The sequence below is a fragment of the Lissotriton helveticus genome, chromosome 8 (assembly GCF_964261635.1).
Source record: "Lissotriton helveticus chromosome 8, aLisHel1.1, whole genome shotgun sequence".
NCBI classification, from domain to species: Eukaryota; Metazoa; Chordata; class Amphibia; order Caudata; family Salamandridae; genus Lissotriton; species Lissotriton helveticus.
This window is the reverse complement of record NC_136069.1, coordinates 466,533,487-466,555,634: the sequence shown is the minus strand read 5'-3', so window position 1 is coordinate 466,555,634 and position 22,148 is coordinate 466,533,487. Positions and strand designations below refer to the sequence as shown.

Here is a 22,148-nt window from a genome sequence, read left to right as displayed (position 1 = left end):
TGAATTTAGCTTGTACTTAGTCTTTTTTAATTGACAATAAGAGGGCTTTAAATATGTTTTCACTAAGGGAAAAGTCATTTATTGAACCTATCCAACAGAATCATTGTTGTATATAAAGTATTAGGAGCTATGATTCTGAGGAATAACGGGGTAACCCACCATCTTATCGCTTTGATCAGCCTATCAGCTACATAAATCATAGATCTTCAAAGGTGTGGCACTACCACCACCACTAAAACACTGAAAAAGGGCCAACGGGCTAATTTTTGACCAGAAGATAGCACAGCAAATTGAAAGTTTCTATCTCCAGAAGAAATGTGGGAATGCATCTGCTTCTTGTGATCTAAATGTAAAAGTAGACCTATTGTAAGTCCAGGGACACTAACCAATCTGGTTGATCCAAAGATTGTTTCATCTGAGCCAACCTAAAAATGTATTTATCAGTCTGAAGTCTGAGACTGGCTTCATACTGCTCTCCTTATTGGGGACCAAGAACTAAGAAGAGTAACACACACATCCCCTCTCTCCCGCAGAGGCCCACTCTAGACCCCTTTCTGCAGCAACGACTGTACCGCTTTCATCAAGATGTGGCCATGAGAGTCGGTGGGGGATTGATTGAGGCAGAGGAACAAAGGGCAACGTTCCCAGAAATAGAACATAACCCTGTGATTTATTTAAAGCGAGCATTAATGCAAATTTATGCTCTTGCACTGACTGATAAAATTTCACCCACCCCCAATTATGTGTTTTTGACATTAACTTAATATGTTTTTGTTGGTATTGTTACAGTACAGGAGAAAGAGTAAGACTGTTATTAGGTGGGATGTCTGCTTCTGACGTCACCCATACCTTGCTGGAAAAACACTGGGGTGCCGAGCCTGGCTGTGACGGCTGTCTTTGTCTACAGTGTGCCTCTCTTGTAACCACAAAATATGTGCTATGTCAGAAAAGTTGGTGAGCTGGCGACACCAACGCTAAAGATCTCACTATGCCTCTAGTCTGCTTAAAAAGCTCAAAGGAGGAGTCAACATTTTAACAAAAGAGCCTTTCACCATATAATATAGGAACAATGGTCGCACATACAATTAGATGTGTATGCTGGTGCTCAGCTTTCATTAGCAATCGCGCAATTTCTATTCACAAGGAAAGCATTACAACTAGATTGATGCAGGCGATCCAAATTGATTTTGGGCTAACACTGTGTTCACTTCGCGTGAGCTATCATCCCTGGAGAATACAAAAGGAAATCTCCAGACACATCTCACACCCGGGAGGTAATTATTGAATTTTGTATGCATCCTGCTTGAAGTGTTATAACAAGACTAACAATCGCGTTGCAGTCCATGGACCTCTGTTGGATCCCTCTCACATAGAATCTTCCAACAAGCATTGGAGGCTTTATTTTATTCTTTGAGATTTCAAGTCCTATGATTTGTGAATCCATTCCTGAATGTACTGTTTCTCATTTGTTGCATGAGTACTACCTGATGGGAGTTTCCCATTTCTCGTCCTGATGACAACCCTGTACAAATAACCTCAAGGGGTCAAAACGTTGATACTATAGTAGTGTATTGTACTGTTTATAAAATTCAGAAACCTGCAACTCTATGCTAGAGTTCAGATCAAACAACTGTGCACCCTCCACATTCACTATTTATGTACATATTGTTAGCACTAGCACACTTCTTACTCACTTTCACTGCTACGTTGCATCATTTGGAAACACCTCTCTTTAATTTTAGATGTATATGTTAACACAGTTAAAGGATTTTTTCTTCTAAGACCCCATATGTGGAGTAATAAAATTAAATATATTCTTGCTAGTAAAATGTATCTATTGATGGTTATTCACTAGGTTTCAGTGGAAGTTGAGTTAACACTTTTTCCTTCAGGGACCATTGTTTCCTAGATTGCTGTACTACCCAAGTCCCAGGGTTACTGGGTTGCCCCTTGTTTTACGAATATTTCAGCATATAGGGGCATGCCCAGCACTTGACCCAAAATAAATGAGCAAAATGTATGCATGCATTTCTATGTATAAATGAATCTGTATTTACAGAGTGTCCCATAGTATCAATTGTACCCAGACTTTTCTTTGCAACATCTTAGTAATCCCTATACATTTGCGAAAACCCTTCACGTGGTGCAGAGGGCCAACACTCGCCATTTCAGCAACTGTCCACAAAACGTGGCTATAGCTAGCCATAAAGAGGTATTAGCAGCATGCAGTTCCTGAGTGCCTGACACAAAATATTTCCTTCCCATCACATCTAAATACTTAAACACCCCATATGGGATGCAATCATGAAAGCTTTAGCTTTCAATATGGACACAGAAACGTGAACCATCAGTCTTTTCAGGGACAGCTGGGCAAAGAGAAAAATTTAATCTGGTGGTGCAGATCAATGTTGTCTGGCAACTCTTCATTTGCAATCGGGACCGAGAACACCTTAACCCACAATGCCTCAATAGGGTCCTACAACACCTTATGGAAAGGGAGCAAAAGCCCTGACACTGAAATAGCAGGCAAAATTAGGATGTTCCTACATTTGCACAGCCTGTATAATCATTGCTATGAAATAACTACTCTCTTCTCCTCGTGGTACTCCATTTCCCCTTCTGGGGAAGGATCTTGTCAACTGGCATTCTATAGGTTGACAGAAAAGTCTGTGAGTACTCAGGAGGCAACACTTTATTTCCCTAATGTTATCGTCTTCATCATCCTGGTACCGCAAAAGAACAAGCTACTTGCCTTCGATAATGTCTTTGTTATGGGCTGTCTATCGAACTGCAGCTTCCTCACATTATAACAGACCTTGAAAAATGCACTCGCCCGCTCTCTAGGGTAAGCCACAATTTTCAGGGTGAGCCAGGTTTCCTGCCTACTGGCCCGACCTGGCAGCTAATTGGATGCAGCACAGGCTCTGCTGGCTTGGTGTTAACAAATAAACCCTTTGTTACGCTGGTAATGTTGCATTAGATGACCCTGTTAGGAGAGATCAGAGGAATCTAAAAATAAATGAGGCACTGCTGAATACAAAGGCTTTAATGGGGTACACTGTTTTCAAGGGAGCCGCTCAATCTCTAGGACTGACACAGAGTGACACGCCTGCAGGCCCTCCACGTGATGCTCATTGTTAAATCTAGGTAAATGGAAAGTCTGCAACCGAAAATCTTTTTTTTTTTAAACTCTTCTGTGTACACTGATAACTTTTTCATTTTTTATTGTCATTTTGTTCTCTGTCTCCATGTCTGGGACATATGCTTTTGCACAACCCACCCCTATGATGCTGCATTTTGAACTTCCTGCTAACATTTAATCAGGCAAGGGCTTTATATTATTGGCTATGCTTGGCTCCCCCCGCCCTGACAATAATGCCACTAGGGAATTAGGAAGAAAGTTAGTTATCATGTGCACTCAAAAAGACCTAGATTCTTTTTTATTTATATTGAGAAACATTATAGTCTACTACATAAAACAGAGTAGTCTTTGTACAGAGCATATTCTGAACTTGTGTATTTGAAGAAAGAGTACAATGAATTTAAACGAAGCACAGTGAAATAAAATATTTGCCTAGCATCACAGTTAGGTCGAGGGGAGAAGCCAAGATTGATCCCAGGTTTTCTAGTTTCACATTTTTCAATTCAGTTATTAGATGGGCATCTCCTTCTCTCTCCTTTTTTACAGCAAATGTTAACGCTTTATATTTCATCCTTGATGCATTAGTCTAAGTGGCAGGCAAGGGTTCTTCTACCTCTAAGTCAGATGAGGTCTTTAGTTAGGTGTACCAGCAAGCATAAGATCACTCCCATTTTGTGATCTGGTCCGTTTGTGGATCCCATGGGAAAGCTTTGTGAAAGAGAAAGATTTTTGTTGTAATCAGACAGAGACTATTGGAATGAGGTGCACTAGAGTGGAGTGAAGACGCAACATAGGTCTCAGCAGAAATGGATTTTGTTCAACCAGATTAAACAGGGGCACTAATTACTGTGATGTCGAGACGGACGTCAGTGGAGAAACAACTGACGTGGATTTTAGCGCCAGAGTGGAATTCAGCTCTGGAGTTGGTAAAGAACCTGAGGTGGGTTTGAGGGGCTCAGCTGGCGCCAAGGGCAGACCAACCAGTGGTAACCAGACTGGGCTCCCTGCAGATCCTTGGGGCCCATAGGTGAGCCAGAGAGTGCCAACAATATACAGCATGGCCTCCTTCAAGGCATCAACCTGCTACAGCGTTGCTGATGACCCAGGGATCTTGGGGTGCAAGGGGATCAGTTGTGAAATCAGCACCATGAAGCAGGTGAGAAACAAGATTGGTTGGCTTCTTGACACTTTCCCTCCTAACCTTTCTTTGGACAGAACGTGGTGGGATCGGGTAGAGTCTCACTTCAACTTCTTGTGCTTGTTCTTTGATTTACTAAACAACCTCAACCACGAAGATCTGTTGGGGAGCAGCCTTTAGAGAGGGAATAAGTTATCACTCTTGACTTGCAGCAAGATTTCCTTTAGTGATCGATGACGTACAGCTTCACTTCAGAGTCTTGGATCATCCTTAGGTGCATGAGGGCCCATCCTTTGCATGTCTTGGAGTTTTGCCCCAAGCCCAAGCCCCAGAGGCAGACTTTGTGCAGGTTTGTCACCGACATATGCTTCCGACATTCTGAACCCTGTAGTCTTCAGTGTAGACATCGTTCCCTAGCACAATGGAAGGATTTCAGAAAGAATTCAGTAACAAATTAAATGGAGAACTTAAATCCCTGTAGGAAGGCGCGTAAAGAAAGGAGTTGACATCATCAAACAGGGGTGGCACTTATACGTGGCTCTGCTCTGCCACTTCTGGAGTGGAAGAGAGTCAATGAGGTGCCACATGGAGCCACCCAGCAGCCTGCGGGATCACAACTGACAACAATTCCAGATCGAGTCTGGGGCGTTGGGAATATGTTAAAAGTGAGGAATCTGCAGTTTGTGTCCATCAGAAACAGCATGTCCAGTGTATCGGACACTTAGCCAAAGATAGTTGCCAAATATGCTAATTTCTTGGCCAGAGGATGATGCTTTGCAAAAAGTTGATCCAGGTGGGGGAGAGGGGTCCAGGATGGTGAACAGGTGAGGCGCGTTGCTCGGCTCCTCTGGCTGCCCGCCACGACAAAAGTTTGCCTCTGTTACAAGACCCGACACAGCACCGGATGAGTGAAGGGAGCCCTTCTAGGACGGGTGGCAAAGTGTGGAACTAGCAGACTCCCTTTGGCACTGCATGAGGATGCAGAAGGCTAGAGGCTTGGGAACAATGCTGAGGAGACCACTTGGCACAAAATGACAGATGTCGCACTGTAGAGCTCTTCCTGTGCAGGACATCAGGAGGATTCTCCGTGGCTGCTGCCAGCTAGAATCTGCGCGGCCCGCTTGTGTGTGATCTTCAGCGTGCGGTGGAGTGGTGACAACCATGCCCAGGGTTCTTGAGGAGTGAGCAGAGGCATCATACCGACAGGAGCCCTGGTCCAGGAGGGGTGAGAGATTACAGCGAGCAGCGGAAGTCAATCTTGGGTCGGAAGCAGGACCCCTACCAGTGCCACTATTGAGACAGGGATGTTCAAGCTAAGATAGCCATAGTGCCAGGCGGACACTAACCTCAGCACACGCTACAGGTTGGGGGGGCCCCGGCAGGTTTGATGTCCAGCAGCCTGGGGTCTACATGCACTCTAGCTGAGCAGGTGTCTGGAGGATGCCATTTTTGCAACCTGCCGCACTCTCCCATCTCTGAGACACAGACCGGCCAGGTGCCCAGCCATAAAAGCCCCCCCACCCCAACAGCAAGCCGTAGGACAAATATAGAGGACACGTCGGAAGGCTCCACAGACAAGGATTAGAGCCGGCAGCCCCTCTTCTTAGCACATATCAGGTGGGAGTGAACTGGCTCTGAAGGTGGTTGCCCAGTATAGCGTCAGTCCGAGGGAAGCAGGACCGCACCTTGAAAGATGTGCTCACCCGCCCAAAGGTGCCAACGAGGACAGCTATCACTCCCCACAAGCTATGACAACAACGAAGGGAAGTAAGGGGGAGGCCCTGCTAAGGAGGTATTTTATGGAGATGCTCTTCACTTCACTGTGTGAGGACATTCAGTCGGTCAAGTGCAAGCTTGCTCAGGATCTCAGGGATGTGAAGCGCAATCTTGCAGAGGTGGGTGATATGGGATGTACGCTAGTGGTTAATGAGATGGCGAGAGGCAGAGAACTGGAAACCTCTGAGGCAGGAGGTCCTGCCTCTAAAGGAGCAGTAGGCACACCTACAGGCCCATGCGGAGGACCTTGAGAAATGCTTCCACAGGAATGGCATTCAGATCCAAGTAGCGCTGCAGGGGGCGATGTGTTCAGACATATCAGACTATGTTGTGGCTCTCTTTCACTAGATTTTAGACATCAGAAGAGCCCCGAATACAGCTGGACCAGGTCCACAGGGTAAACTGCGCAATTGGAAGAGGTCTACAGCCCCCAGACATCCTTGTGTGTCCACCACTTTCAGCTCAAAGAAGAAATCTTATGCAAGGCGTGAGACACCCACCCTGTCCAATTACCGGGCAACAAGCTTACACTGTACCGAGATCTTTCCGCTCTTCCAGGTTTGCAGGGATTTGCACCCCATAACAGAATTCTTCCGCAGCAAAGGAATCTCCTACAGCTAGGGCCATCTGCTCCGCTTAACCTTGCATTCTGGGGACACTGTGCACCACCTGAAAACGTTAACGGAGGTGTGGCGCATGCTGAACCTTCCAAGTGAGGCACAGTGCAGTTCCCCACACAAATTCTCCACGACTGGAGAGAGGCGAAAGCACCAATGGCAGAGAACTGGGAAGTTATCCCTAGGCCTTCGTCGAGACCCTGAGATTTACGCATTAGAGCTGCAAGCAGTCATTGACAGTCTTGCAGGAGATTTAGAGAGACTGACCACAAACTGAGAATAGATTGGCACTTACAGATGCTGACGGAGTACCAGAAACACTGCAGCGGTATGCTGCCTGTAATGGAAGTGGGAGGCAGCAGAGGAGCCGGAGTGCGCACGATCCATCAACGATTGCAATGTGTCCCGACCTCAGTCTGGATCCATTAATGGGACCACCTAGGAGTCTGGCAATATACGCTGGACTCTGTTGTTTTATTATTTCTCTACTATTATTGTTTGTTTTCTGGTTGGGGTTTTAGAAGGGGTTAGTACTCACACCTTCATACAAATCCCCCCTGGGACCGGGACCGCAACACTTGTGCGCTGGCCCCTCCCTGAGTCCCTGATCATAGCATCCAACCACTATCCGGACAGCAGGGAATAGCAAATGTATTCACCCGCCAACCCCTACTCTGACCTAAAGATCATCAGCCTCAACATTCGAGGCCTCAAAAATCCAGTTAAGCAGAAGATAATGCTGTCCTTCCCAGGTGACAGTGGAGGGGATATCTGCCTTCTTCAGGAGACCCACCTATTGGCTCACCTTTGCCCCCACCAGTATCTTTTCTCAAACTCAACCAAGACAGGGGGGTGGCGATCTTGTTTCCAAGCTCCTTTAATGGAATAGTTAGGGGTAAAGTAGCTGAGATTCGAGGGCACTTGAGGTTCAGGTAGGGAGGCTTTCACTTACAGTCGATTCAGCATTTGCTCCTAATGAGAATCAGGTGCAATTACTGAAGGGAGTGGTGTGGTACTCCCTGGATCAGGCAGTGCTAATGGGAGGGGATCTCAACCTGGTAATGAGCAACAGCCTCAACGGATCACCGCAACTATATGGCCAGGCCGGGGCTCTCCCCCAGAAGGGGGTGTAATGGCTGAGGTAAGCGGGCTTTTGAGGCTTGTGGAGGTTAGCCCACCTGCACACTAGAGATTAACCCTACTATTCCCCTGCCAACAAAACATACACCTGCATAGATTATTTATTGGGCAAACGAATCATACAACAACAAAAAACATTGTAATATAACCTGGGGCTCTGTCTGACCATGTTTCCCTGAGCCTCGTAGTGCGGCTTGACTACTTGCGACAGTAGTCAGGCTCATGGAGGCTCTGAGACAGCTTATTACATCGACCAGATACTGCTGACAAGGTTGCACGCCCTATCTCTGGTTTTTGCTAACCAACGATACTAGTGACTCCACAATTTCCACCCTGTGGGAGAAGCTCAAGGCAGTAGCGAGAGGGGAATTCATCGGTCCCTCTGTGGCCAACAACAGATTGCGTGCAGACACAGGAAATAATCTGGAGGTCCAGATGCAGGAATTAGAGTCCCTCTACAAACAAACGCACTCCCCCCGAAAAAATCTGGCGGTAGCTTGAATCAGTGTGGGCTTAATTGTGTGGCTTAGACGAGGATAGAGCGGAACACGCCCTGCTTCGGCTAAAAAGTACATTCTACATAAACCTGGACAAATGTGGAATGCTATTTGCGCATAAGCTTCAGGCTGAACACCAGCCAGAGAGGGCCCAGATGCTTGCTGCCCCTGATGGTGTTGATCTCCAATGATGGCCATATAGCAAAAACATTTTGTGACTTTTACCACCCCTATATGAGGTGCAAGACTTGCAGGAGGCAGATATCATGGCCCATCTACAGAGGGCCCACACTACCTACTTGATTTCTCAACAGGTCTATACACAAGATCACCCCATCCACCTGGAGGAAGTTCTATCCGCAGTGGCATGACTGAAGATGCATAAGTCTCTGGGTCCTGATGGCTTCACTGCCCTGTTTTATTAGATCTTCTGCATTACACTGGTCACAATCCTCACCAGACTTTTAAATTATTTTGCAGACACAAGTACCCTTCCCCGATCTATGTTGGAGGCCTCGATCTAAATTATCCCGAAGCCTGTGAAGGATGTGGGCCAATGTGGCAACAACCGGCCCTTCTTGCTTATAAACGTAGATGCCAAACTCTCTACTGGCATTCTGGTTGCCCGACTCAATTCCCCTCATGACTGGTTTGGTAGATCCTGATCAATCAGGGTTTATCCCCCTGTTGGAACCGGAGGTCTCTGGTTGGCACAGGTATGCACTTGTGACAAGCAAGGACCCTCAGCTCCACGTCAGGGCAAGGGAACTACTCCTTTGAATAACCCCTGCTCACCCTCTAGGTAGTGTGGCGCGAGCAGACAAGGCTAATCCTCAGAGCGATAGTAAGTTAAGCATTTATGATCACACACAGTAAACCCACTGACCCACCACAAATGGACACCAGTCGTGTAGTTGTATCAGAAATACGTATACTTTATATAAAAGATAGATTCAAGCAGGATTATCACAAGACCATGTAACGTTTAGCGATTCGAGACCACCAGATTATGATAGGCAAGATTTAGTCTTTGAATGTTCGTTGTTCAGCAAGGTACGATGACAGGGAAATAAGAACGTTGCGATATGAACTCGGGACGGAGTTCAAGTGTACCTTGCTTGTGGAAGTCCGAGGCGTTTCAGGCGCGGCTGGTGAGGGCGGACTCCAGACGAGGCCAGCGGTTCTCCAGAGGATCTCTCCGGCTCAGGTCCCCCTCGAGGCGCGAGGTGGAGGAGCAGGACTGTGGAGGGTAGTGGCGATCCGGGGTCGATGCAGCTCACGGGGCGAGGCGCCGTTCAGGCCTGCGGGGCGTACTACTTCTTAGCACGCCGGGTCGTACTCGTGGATCTGTGAGGGGCGTCACGTTCTATGGCAGACGAGTGCAACACCAGGCTTCCGGTACCACTGAACGGGGAGGCCTTTCTTGAGGTGCGACACGGGTCTTGGTATGCAGGAGGGCAAAGCGAGACAGTCGGGTATGTTACGACGTACGGACCGTCCGAGGCTATTGAATGCGCTCCGTGCAGATTCTGGCGGGAGAAGATGAGAGGTGCACAACGCGCTCCGTTAGCGGCGAGGTGACAGGAGAGCAGGCGGCCCGGCACTGAAGCGGAGAGCGACTCAGGGATGAGCGGGCTCTCTATGGCGGAGCGACCAGGCGCCGAGCTGTCACGACCTGGGAGGGGGCGAAGGCACCCGAGTCACGACTCCGGCGAGGGAATAAGAACTAAGGCCCAACAGCAGACGGGCACAAGCAGATAGAACCCAATGGTCCTGGGGTTCCGTTCAGGGGGTAAGCTCTCGATCAAGCCCTTGGAGATCGTTTCAGGCACAAGTCTACAAAGTCCTTTCTGGTCCTTTCCTCTCCGTTCTCAGCAAGGCACCACTGCAGGGCAGTCTTACAGGATTCAGACCGGTTTCCGTCCTTCAGCTTCTCTTGGTCCTTCTAGTCAGGCAGAGGTTTGTCGTGGTCAAAACTGGATCTTAGAAAGATGGAGCAGGCAGCTCCCAACAAAGGAAAATCCACCAGGCGTCCAGGGGCTGGGCAGGGCCCAGGGAGGCAAGCCTTCCCCTGGGCCCAAGCAGCAGCACGCCCCTGGTAGTTTCAAGTTGGTAAACAAGAACAAGAACATTTTGTAAGGAGACACAGCCCCTTTTTACACACTGAATCCCTTTGTCTAAAGGTGCAGGGTAGGGGAGAAACCAGTCGCAGCTGGTTTTGGAGTACTTCGTTTTCCCCAGCCACCCTTTCCATTCACCAGGCAGGCTAGGGTCATTAGACGCACCACAAGGGGCGGAGCCAGCATTGTGTGGGAAAAGCCCAGCCCTATTCAGGACCCAAGTGCACCCCCTCCCTCACATCAGCATGCTAATCCCAACACTCACCACCGGGCGGACCCATCCAGACATCCTGGAGCCAGGCTCACCTGCCAGCTCCAGCCAATCACGCGCCACCATACTCACTGCACATGCATACCCACGTCTAGAAGTGGCACTTCCCCACTAGACACATACACATCGCATACATCATCGCGCAGCATTCAATCTCACGAGTTCACACATACCAAACTCGAGCCTGCACTCCTCACGCATCCGGAACTAACATGGACACATACATTCCCCATGCATTCCTATGGGAGGGCAGGCCTATCTTACCGCACGCACGCACTTTACCCTGGGACACGGTGGTAAAGTGCGCAGAGACCAAGAATCACAGACACCATGTCACAATTAAAAACAAAAAGTTTGGGGGTGAACCTGCCAGAAGGGCCAAGTCCAACACCCCCACAGGCAGTGCTGAGACAACACCAATTCTTAACATCATAGACAAAGCCATGAGGTTGCTGAGAGAGGTAATGCTCTTGGATGTTGATGCCAAAAAAGCATTTGATAGGGTGCATATCTGGATGCGACCCAGAGCCACTTTGGTTTTCAGAACAGGTTCCGTAGATAGCGATCCAACCGCGCCTGTAATAGCAAACTGCATGCTCTCGGCCTGCTTCCAGATTTTCAGGGGAATGTGATAGGGATGTCCGCTGTCTCTCCTTTCATTTGCTCTTTATTGGGAGCCCCTGGCACAAAGGGTTTGTGAGGACACAAGTATCAGGGGTAAGGTTAGGTGGCTCGATGCATACCCTGAGTCTGTATGTGGATGATGTGTTGGTAGTGCTTGACTATCCCCTACATTGCCTGCTGCCCCTAGTCGAGGAAATAGGGAGCTTTCGTAGGGCATCAAGCTTTCGGCTCAATCTCCAAAAGTCCTACGCACTTAACCTTTCCACTGCACTTCACACTCAGGAGCAGCTGGCTGTCTTCCATGCCCTGACAAGGCCCTGTTCCTCCATTCTTTACCTCGATACACACATTGCTCTGGCGCTTTCAGACACGATGAACCTCAATGTTCAGGTTCTGTGGCATGAGTGTCTGCGGCGAGACGCACTGCGGGTCCCGGACTGCCGCGGAGTCTGCATATGGATCCTGACTGGAAGCTGGCCAATTGAATATAAAACAGGCTGGGCGCGCAGTTGAGACGTGCTTGTGCGCCGGGGCTGGCGGCAATCCGGTCACAATATTGAGTAAATGCGACAGGCGCGCCTGAATGGCATGGAGGTGTGAGCCACCACCGACCACTGAAGATTGAGAGGCCTGTGTGCCTGAATCCTAGCGGGGAGAGTCACACGGCCCACAGAGGAGACACCGAGACAGGTGCCCTTGCTGGTGAGCGCGGATCGATCACCTCTGGCGAGGTTGCTATGCATGGAGCGGCTCCTCTAAGCTGTCGGGAACTTGGTAGGCGGCCTACAGACATAGGTCCCTGCGGATCCAGGCATTCAGACAATTGGTAAATCACCACATTAAAACCAATCCCCAACTAACTGAGCTACATCTGGTCCGTCACCCCTACAGCTGCATAGTACGCTGTGAACACCCTGCATGTAGTGAAAGAGTGGGAGGCCCAGTGGGGCTGAAGATCTGCAGGTTCTGGGGCGGAGGTGTCTTCTTGCGGCTCGTGTGCTACATTTACAGACGGGAGGCCTGAGCTGCAAACGGCAGAACGAAACTCAACACCAAGAGTGGGCAGACACCCTTCGGACTCGGGTACGTCCACACACATCACTGGATCAATTCTACCAAACAACAGAAAAATGGAGAAACATGAAGCCAGGCAATCAAAGCTCCCCTTGGAGAGCAAAAGGCTCACCAGACAGACCGATAACGAGGCGGACACAGATTATGAGCAGGGCACAAGGAAAGGCGCGGAGGGTGGCACAGACGATCTCCGCACGCTATTGGACATGAAATCAAGCTTAAAAAACACAAAAAATTACATATAATCACCTCCCAGCTGGATCAAGTAAAAAAACAAGTTGAAACACACAAGACCCGATGGGACCACCTGGACAACCGCTCCACCTAGGTGCACGAGTTCCAACTGGAGACCAAGGAGCAACTACTGTAAATGGACAAACTACTTAATGTAATCAGGGACAAAAACAAAGACTTGAAAGCCTGTTCCTGGAGGAACAACCTCTGCATTACAGGTATACCAGAGACAATGGTCATTTCGAAGATGGAAACTTTTGTGTAAGAACTACTGCGTGAGCTGCTCGGCCCTGTTCTCTCAACAATGTTCATAGTAGAGAGGACTCACCGCTGGCTGGGTCCCAGACCCCCAGTGGGGGTCACACCAAGACACTTTATGGGTAAATTCCTCGTTTTTAACTCTGCCTCTATCCACCACAGAGCCCCCGATTACCTACCAACTACTGCCTCTCTTTGGATCACCTAGTCGACCCACCTAGAAACCTGAGACATTGTTCTTGAGAAATTGTAAATGTAAACATATGTGTCCATACTCCTTACGTATCCACCACCCCGCCCCTTCCCATTAGTAATATACTCTGTAACTCGTAACCTTTGTTCAACTTTATGATTCATGTAAAGCGCTCTGATACCCTAACGGTTCAAGTTCGCACTCTATAAAACACAAAAATAAAATAAAATAAATCATAGCGAGACTGTTGAATTATCGCGACAGGGATACCATACTGCGCCAAGCCAGAGACAAGGGAAGAATACAGCACAAGGGAAATTACATCTCCCTATACCCGGATTTTACCCCTGGGGCCCAGGCTGCAAGACGCGAATTAGTACCAATCAAACGCATTTACGGCAAGCTGAAATACCCTAAGCCCTACTGTACCCGGCCAAACTGAAGGTAACCCACAAGGGAAGTATGCATCACTTCACGCATGCCAAGTCAGCCATGAAATTCGCCAAACACGTGGCAGGCTGGCGACGTGTGGCTGCTGCGTCGGCTGGTGACCCCTCTGCAGCTGGCCTAAGTGACAATGACTGAAATGAAGCGAGTAGATCTGCCAGGTACTATGTATGCAAACACATAACCATGATGGGAGGGGGGTGCCTGGCATTGTCTGCCTACATCAGGTGAGATGTGCTGGAGGGGGGTGGTTACGGATTGGGCCTGGTCCCGTTTTACTGTTACTTAGCTCTCCTATACACGAGTGGCCACCCCGCCACCAGGCAGAGTTGTAAGCTGGTGTAGTCATGCCCCCCAGGGAGATCTCCCACCTGTTAGTCCCAGACATGCTACTGGGAAGAACTTAGAGTTGGTTTAAATGGGAGGGATACTCTGCACAACCTGTTTGGGGGGTTGATGTGGGAGGGGGTAGGGTAGAGATAGTTCCGTTAGTTAATCAGGTCAGTGCATCACTCTACAAGCGGAGCACAAGAAACATAGAGACTGCAGAGACCCGACACCACAAGATGCAGCCAACACCGTTACTCAAACTGCAGCAGAGACATCAAGGCAATCGCTTAGGCATAAAGACACACTGCATCATAATCTCTTAGCCCATCAAGGCATTAATCTACTTAAAAAGTCATGACAACCTATAACCTACTTACCTGGAATATAAGAGGGCTGAATAACCACCGTAAGACTAGACTCATATCCTACTATCTGGCAAGACATGATATCGATATAGGCTTCCTTCAGGAAACACACCTAAATAGCACTACACACACGCTGGGTTAAGTGGTAAATGATGGGGTGCTATATACTCGTTCATATATTCCAATTTTGCTCGAGGAGTAGCTGTACCAGTAAAACAGGGATTAACCTGGACAAATACGACAACACATATTGATCCGGAGGGAAGATATGTGATATTGGGAGGTAAACTAGGCACAGTAGACTTTACTCTAGTAGCGGTATATGGTCCCAATGTGGACACACCTGACTTTTTCCACACGGTCTGGGCAAAAATCAACATGATAGGACATGACATGGTCATATGGGGCGGCGACTTTAATGCCTTGATGGACGATACACTAGATAGGAAAGAAGGCGCTCGAAAACTACACCCTAGATCAAACAAAGCTCTTAAAGCTATACCATCAGATGGAGGATTAATAGATATTTCGAGGCAGAGACACCCAGCCATAACAGAGGGCACGTGCATAACAGCTCACCACAACGCTTGGTCTAGATTGGAATACTGGCTGGTCTCCCAGGATATAGCTGCATGGACAAAAGAAGTAAAACACCTACCCAGGACACTACCAGACCATGACCCGGTCCAATTACAGTTGTCCATACCAGGCTGGCCATCACAAATGCCAAATTGGAGACTTTACCCTAACGCACTCACAGACATGGTCTTAAGGAGGGTATTAGATGCAACATAGAAGAGTATTTTTTCATGAATAGGGGTATCAGGAAACTTTGTGGGAGGCCTTCAAGGTGGTGGTGCGAGGGAAATGTATATCTAGACAGGCTGGTGTTCTAAAAACCATCAGGCAATCTCTGGAGAAGCTCGACACCAAGATCAGGGATCCAGAATTGCAATATTATAGAACAAACAATACCAACCTCCTATGCGAAATTAGGAACATCATTTCAGAATACGAGGAAGAAGCACAGAGGGAAGTGAAATTCCTAGGTAATTATGCCCAGGTCAGAAGGTATGGCGAGGGAGATAGACCAAGCAAGACCCTAGCTAATATGCTGCGTACATCTCATAGCGCTGCCTTTGTCCCTGAAAAACTAAATGACGACGGAGAACTGACCAGGGGCCCCAAAGAAGTACTCGACCAATTTACAACATTCTACACCACCCTTTACACCTCCTCCTCATGCAAAACTGCCTCTGAGCTCCAGACCTATCTGGAGTCCCCAGAATTTCTATAGCTGGTAAGGGCCCACAGGTCATACCTAGACTAACCCTTCAATAAGGAGGATATCAAGGCTGTGATAAACAGCTTGTCCCTGGACAAGGCCCCGGGTTCAAATGGGTTGACAGAAGCCTTTTACAGAAGCTATGTGGACCTGTTGGCACCCCAGCTGATGACGCTATACAAAGAAGCTCTTGAGATGCGACTACTATCCCCCCAATGAGAGAAGCAGCCATTCTATCACTTCTAGAACTGGGAAAACCGCCAGACGAGAGAGACTCATACTGTCCTCTCTCCCTGTTAAACATAGACACCAAAATCTATGCTAAATTTCTAGCCAATAAATTGCAACCCCTAATGCCATTAATTGCCCGACCGACCAATCTAGGTTCATCACAGGCAGGTCCACCGCACACAATCTCCGCACTTTCTTTGAAGTTCTACATTATTTGAACCCCCAATCGCAGTCGCTTGCATCTCTCCTAGATGCCACCAAGGCCTTCGATTCACAAGAATGGCCATACTTGTTCACAATATTAGACAGAATGGGATTCAGTCAGGCCTACATCAGACAGATTAAATTGTTACACACTTCTCCAACGGCCAGATTAAGGATAAATGGACTGGTTTTGTCACAGCTGCAAATTACACGCAGGACTTGGCAGGTATGTCCCCTTTCCCCCCTGCTTTTTGCTATAGCTATTATGGAACCACTAGCTGCGAGAATTCGCCAACACCACGCGGCTCAAGGCCTGGGGTTCACAACTAGAGGTCTAATTATGTCCCTTTAAGCAGACGACATAACACTGTACCTTAATAATCCTGCGGATAACTTAAACCTGGTGTTAGGAGAACTTATTACATTTGGGGGATTGTCCGGAATTCAGATCAACTGGGCTAAGTCTGTTCTGTTCCCACTAACAGACACCACTGTTCCTTGTTTGCTAGACTACCCAATTGAATGGGCGGATGGCCCAGTATGCTATTTGGGAATCTGTCTGAGTCGTAATGTACAAAAATTATGGGACACTATGGAAGAGCTGTGTCGTGGTTAGCGGGCAAGATAAAACTATGTGCTAGGCTACCGCTGAGCTAGTAGGAAGAACTGCAATTGCAAAAATGATTGTGCTACCCAAATTTCTATACTTGTTTATTAACCTCCCACTCCCACAGGCCTTCTTCAGAGTACTGCATTCTCTGCTGATTTCGCTGGTATGGGCAGGAAAACATCCTCGGGTGTCCTGGGAACTAATGACTCTTTCGCTGGAACAGGGTGGTTAGGTGCCCCAGATACATACCTATATGCTCACTGTGCCCAAGCCCAGTTCTTACACTACTGGGTTTTTTCCACACCAATCTGACCACATGTGGCTGTGAAAATCGACAGGGTAGCGCCGCTCCCCCTCCAGGCTGCAATATATCAACCTTACAAGCGTCCTTGGGGTGAAATTAACCCTGTAGAATCACTGCGCTGGGACTAGGAGGGGCTCAGAAAGAGTTTCAAACTGGAGCTACTATATTCCCCCTCGATGCCACTTGCGAATAACCCACAGCTGTCCCCTCTGGCGGACAAGAGTAGTGTGGCGCTGGCGTGCAAGATGGGAATGATTACTTTTGCAGACCTCTACACGGAGGGCACTTTCCAGCCCCGACACTTTCCACACAAAACTACACGCAACCTAGCTTTTCAGAAAAGCTCCTATACTTTCAGGTGCGAGCGGCCTGCCGGCAGGTGCACCCCACATCCCCATGCCCCCCACCCGAGTTGCACGCACTTGAACACATGCTGACCAAATCTTCGCCTTGCAGGCTCATCACACGCTTATATAGTAACATGCAGGCAAAATCTCAGATAACAGAACCAAAGGCACTAGCCGAGTGGAATACTGAACTTCAGCCCCCCTTATAGGTGGAGCAGTGGTGCTTATGCTGTAGCCAACTACGCAAGCTATCACCTAATCATAAGTTAAGGCTGATTAATTTTAAATTTCTTCACAGATTTGATCGAACCCCCATGCAGCTACACTGCAAGTGTCTGAGACCTGACCCCAATTGCTGGAGGTGCTGCGCTGCATCAGTAACGTTTATTCACCCACCGTGGTACTGCCCCTCCAATGAGACATACTAGGTAGAAATAATTTCTAACATTGGAAAAATCCTAAGGATCTCAGACGAATCCTCACCTCTGGTGGGTGTACTATGATTTGTGAAAGAGACCCCGCCCGACACCCGTAAACTGCATGCCATGCTACTGCTATTGGCCAAGAGCAGGTGGCCATACACTAGGGTAAGCCAGCCGCGCCTGCGGTCAAAATATGGTTGCAGGATGTCGCATCCTGCCAAATATAGAATATGGGGACCGGTGTATGATTGGCTAAGACTCAACCAACCCAGTGCTATCGATTCAATAAATCCTATAAGCAATGACACAGGTGTCTAATTTGCTAGATGTCTACAGGATTGATGATTAAGTGGTGACAAATATAATCACAGGTCACGTCCAGCATGCACAAATGTAGTGTGACACTATGTGATAACGGAGGTATATGTGCTCTTAGAGTAGAATCGCTGATATTGAACAACATTGTAATGTACTTGACCTGAAATTACTGTTATTGTTATTTTTGGTGAAATTGATCCTTATGCTTTTGATTACATGCAATATTCTGTATAAAGCCATGTACGTTAAGAAATGCCAATAAAAAACAAAACAAAAAAAATAAAAGAATAATGATTAGGTTCTGCTGCGTCAGATCAAGGCAGACCTCGCCCAGTGGAGGCTGTACCGCTTGTCCTGGCTTGGGCGGATAGCTGCCCTCAAGATGACTTCTCTCCTCAAAGCACTCTTTTTGTTCCAGGTCATACCTCTGACGTTTCCAGTGGACATGCTTAAGACCCTTCAGGCTGAATTCAAACGTTTTGCCTGGGATGGGAAATGCTGGCGCTTGCACCTCAATTTGGAATATTGATCCCCAGCTAAGGGTGGGGGGCCTTGGAGTGCCCAACTTGACTCCGTATTAACAAGATGTAGAGCTCCATTTCTAACTAGAATGGAAGCACCCCGAAACCGAGAGGCATTTCTTCTTTATGAACTTGGCTCAGAAGACCTGGCTTCCCAATAGTATCTTATGGTGTAGCAAATTGCAGAGGAGTCGATCTGAGAATATCCAACATGGCATGATTAAAGCGCCTACTTATGGGATACTCACAGAGAAGATAAAAGGTTGCTCTTAACTACTATATCAACAAAATAGCTCCAAGAGACATCTGGACTCTTCCGGCATTGGGAAACGGCAGTGTTGGGCATCAGATTTTCTAAAGAGGGGACCTTTACTGGAGGGCTCATCATGATGAGAGTTTGTCAAAAACAGATTTACCTACCTCTTTGACGGCCTTTTTAGTGCATCTGTACACACCTACCATTGGTGTTCGCGTCTTGATTCAACTGTATCACATGTAGGCAATGTGTGGGTCTGAGATGGTCATCTGCTTCATATAGGTTGGACAGGGCTTTAGGGAAAACAATAAGAGAGTGGGGGTTTTTCACTCACATGTGAGGTGAGAACTCCTAGTCCCCTGTAAAGATTATGAACAAAACAAATGGAGGAGTGCCCCCTGAAGGTGAGACAGAGAAAGTCTCTGCGCCTGAAGCTTAAGGCTTAATCAAGCACTTTTGCCCAACCTTAACATAGGACATAGCATGTCCTTTTAGAAGACCCCTCACTCACCAACCTAGTTGGTGACATGCTTCATCATCGGGTCCCACCCCGAAGGCCGAGTGCCAACAGGGTGTGCTACGACACCTGATTACAGTGGAGCGGGTATTTTCTCTTTTTATATGTGCAGTGATAAAAGAGGGGTAAGTGAATTAAAAAGGGCCAGATCTACTCACTTCAAGACTTTATTCCTGAGTGACTGGACACCTTGGTAAAAGAACTGTAACACCTTTGTCTAATTAAGTAGACTTCGGTGTTCGAGACGTGTAGTGTTGATAAAAATAGCGACGTGTGCTATGTGAATAAAATATAGGTCTTAGGTCTACATGTTTCAACCTCTTATGATTGTGGGTTTTCGTCAGGACCAAAAGGAAAAAAGAGAGAAGGACCTGGGTGGTACGCACACGCTAAGGAGCGCCCTGCCCTCGATCCGTGATGAATGGGAACACAAAGTTGTGTCCCTATACAAAATGTAGTCTTCTCCCCACTCTGGAAGAAAAACTCATAAAGCGGTAAGAATCCGCCTCATGGGCGTTCGTGGTCCAAAGGCGATACTCGCGTAATTTGCGGCTTCTGTTCCTCGGACTGGTAACCTACTTGGTTCCATAGACGATACGCCCCGTGGTAATCCCTCACCCTCAATGCGGGAGCGTTAAAATAGTTTGGTGCTCCGCTTCCTGGACAGGGCTTTAACCTAACATCTTAGATAGTGACAAGAGACACGTCAAGGTGAAGATTATCCTGACAAAGTAGGGGCCCAATAGAGAAAAAAAAACTTTGAACATCATTGCAACAATGTCGGGAGGTGCATATCCGCGTCTGAAGAATAAAGAAAATAGACCTGATCTCACGACATGGGAGGATGCTTCATACGGATCCATGTCACCATGTCAGGAGACAGATCTGCAGCTAGGGCCGCTGTCCCATCACCTAGTGTTAGTAAGAAGTTATTGCTAGGAAAATGTTCTCTGGATTCAGTGTGAAGCCGGGAATATATTCAAAGGTGAGAAATCAGAAGGAAAAGGTGTTCATCAGAAAAGTTACACACAAGGCCGGAGTTCTAATAAGAGAGGTCTGAAAACCCCTGACAAGCAAACACGTATCATAGAAGAGTTGTGCTGCTCGGTTTAAGGCAAAATCTTAAATCACTAGCCTATTAGGTACTTGCTACTTTTTGTCCTCATGTTTCTAAGCAGACTATCTGGCTGTCCAAATGACATGGGACAGCCAGATAGACCGGGCAGCGTTTGGCAAATTGGCAAATAAGACGGCAAAGAAGAAGTCCTTCTTAGAAGATAAAATAACAACCTCGAAACGTAGACATGGGTGGACCGTGATTAACTCCTACATATTAACAAAGCCGCAGGCCTACTTAGTAACTCACTTCAGTGTGGAACTAAAAAAAAGTTTCACCAATTACCGCTTGGGAATGCATGATTCAAAAGATCTACAACCGTCCTGGAAAAGCAACCAACAAGCGTCTCACTGTCGATTATGCGGTTTTTGTGACGAAACATTAACTCACCTTCTTTGTGCATGCCCCGCAGTTAAAGAACTAAGAAGGGGGCTTTTAAAACCGATTTTTAATCAATCAAAGATTTGCACGTGCAGGCAAGCAGTGATACGTTGGTTGGAAGGCTCCTCTAGAATGTTGGCGTGCCGGGGGGTAAAGTATCTGGCAAAAGTAAGAGAACTTTTAAGGCAAGCCGATTTAGAGGAGATTGATAAAGTACGAACAAGGACGGCAGGGACTGCAAATACGGCTCTCCTTCACTAGCTCAAATAGAACAAGGACCGGGATCCTATCCCACAAGAAAATAGGAACAATACAGAAAAACGGTGGCAGACCAAAGTCTACCGGAAAGTTTGGCACTTTATCTGGTTATTTTACCTTAAACAATTTATCTTGGGATAATTTTGGTCATTGAAGCGCCTGGGGAAGTTGTGAAGAATAGAATTTCGCAAATTGTTTAAACAGTTACCCAATATTTCTTTAAGAGCTTTATTAATGTTATTAAGATTTTAATACTGCCAAGCTCATTGTCGATAAATGATATTTTATGGATGATTAAGTTTAATACTCTTTTAAAGTGTAAATTGTAACGATTTTAAGTAATCATATACAATAAACTTTTTTGGACTTGACTAAGCAGACTAGATCAGATCAGCCTTCCTGTACATTTGTTACTGTAATATTTATTAAAACCACTGGGTGATCTGTATTAGGACAATAAAAGTATCAATCTGGCACAAGCCAGATAGGTTCTGCAGGCATAATAGTATATGAGGTCTCCCTATTCAGAGAAGCCTGTGCTCAGCACACAACTTTTATGCAACTGCATGATGGCCTCAGACGTTAGTCCTGGCAAATGGGCATTATATTGCAGGGAGCAGTCATTTTTATTGCCCGCTCACCGAATTGTGCACTGGATTCCAGTAATTCTGCTTCACACTACTGATCTGCCACACACTATCCACCCATTCACCAGTCAGGACTCACTCCGGTGTTTGCCCCATTGTTCATTAATGTGACTGCATGAAAGAAGACCTTCGTATGAGGAGCCTGGAAATATGATTACGTTTACTTTAAGAGGACCATGGTCAAAATGTTACTAAAATATGCACATTGTGAAGTAAGCCTTGGAAGAGCAACTGCATTCAAAGTAGAGAGTGACTATGAACTGTCTTGGTCTGCACTTAGCAGGCAATAACTATCCTTTTTTTAATCAAGCAGAAAGATTTTCAGCATAGAGTTTTGTCCCATTGGCATATGCGATCCATTCACTTCACTTCTGGTACACAATAAAGTACAACCACACCTGTTTGTGATTTGCTATGGAAAAAAGTACACCTGAAGCAGTTTGTACATATCATTTTGGGTGTTAATCAGTACAAAGCCTACACATCCTTTACACATCTGGGGCC

At 47.1% G+C, this 22,148-nt stretch overlaps 1 protein-coding gene across 3 annotated transcripts in view; it reads right to left on the bottom strand.

The window, feature by feature from the left end:
- SETDB2 (SET domain bifurcated histone lysine methyltransferase 2) overlaps nt 1–22,148 on the bottom strand; it is a 545,734-nt gene that overhangs the window by 235,716 nt on the left and 287,870 nt on the right. The window lies entirely within an intron of this gene.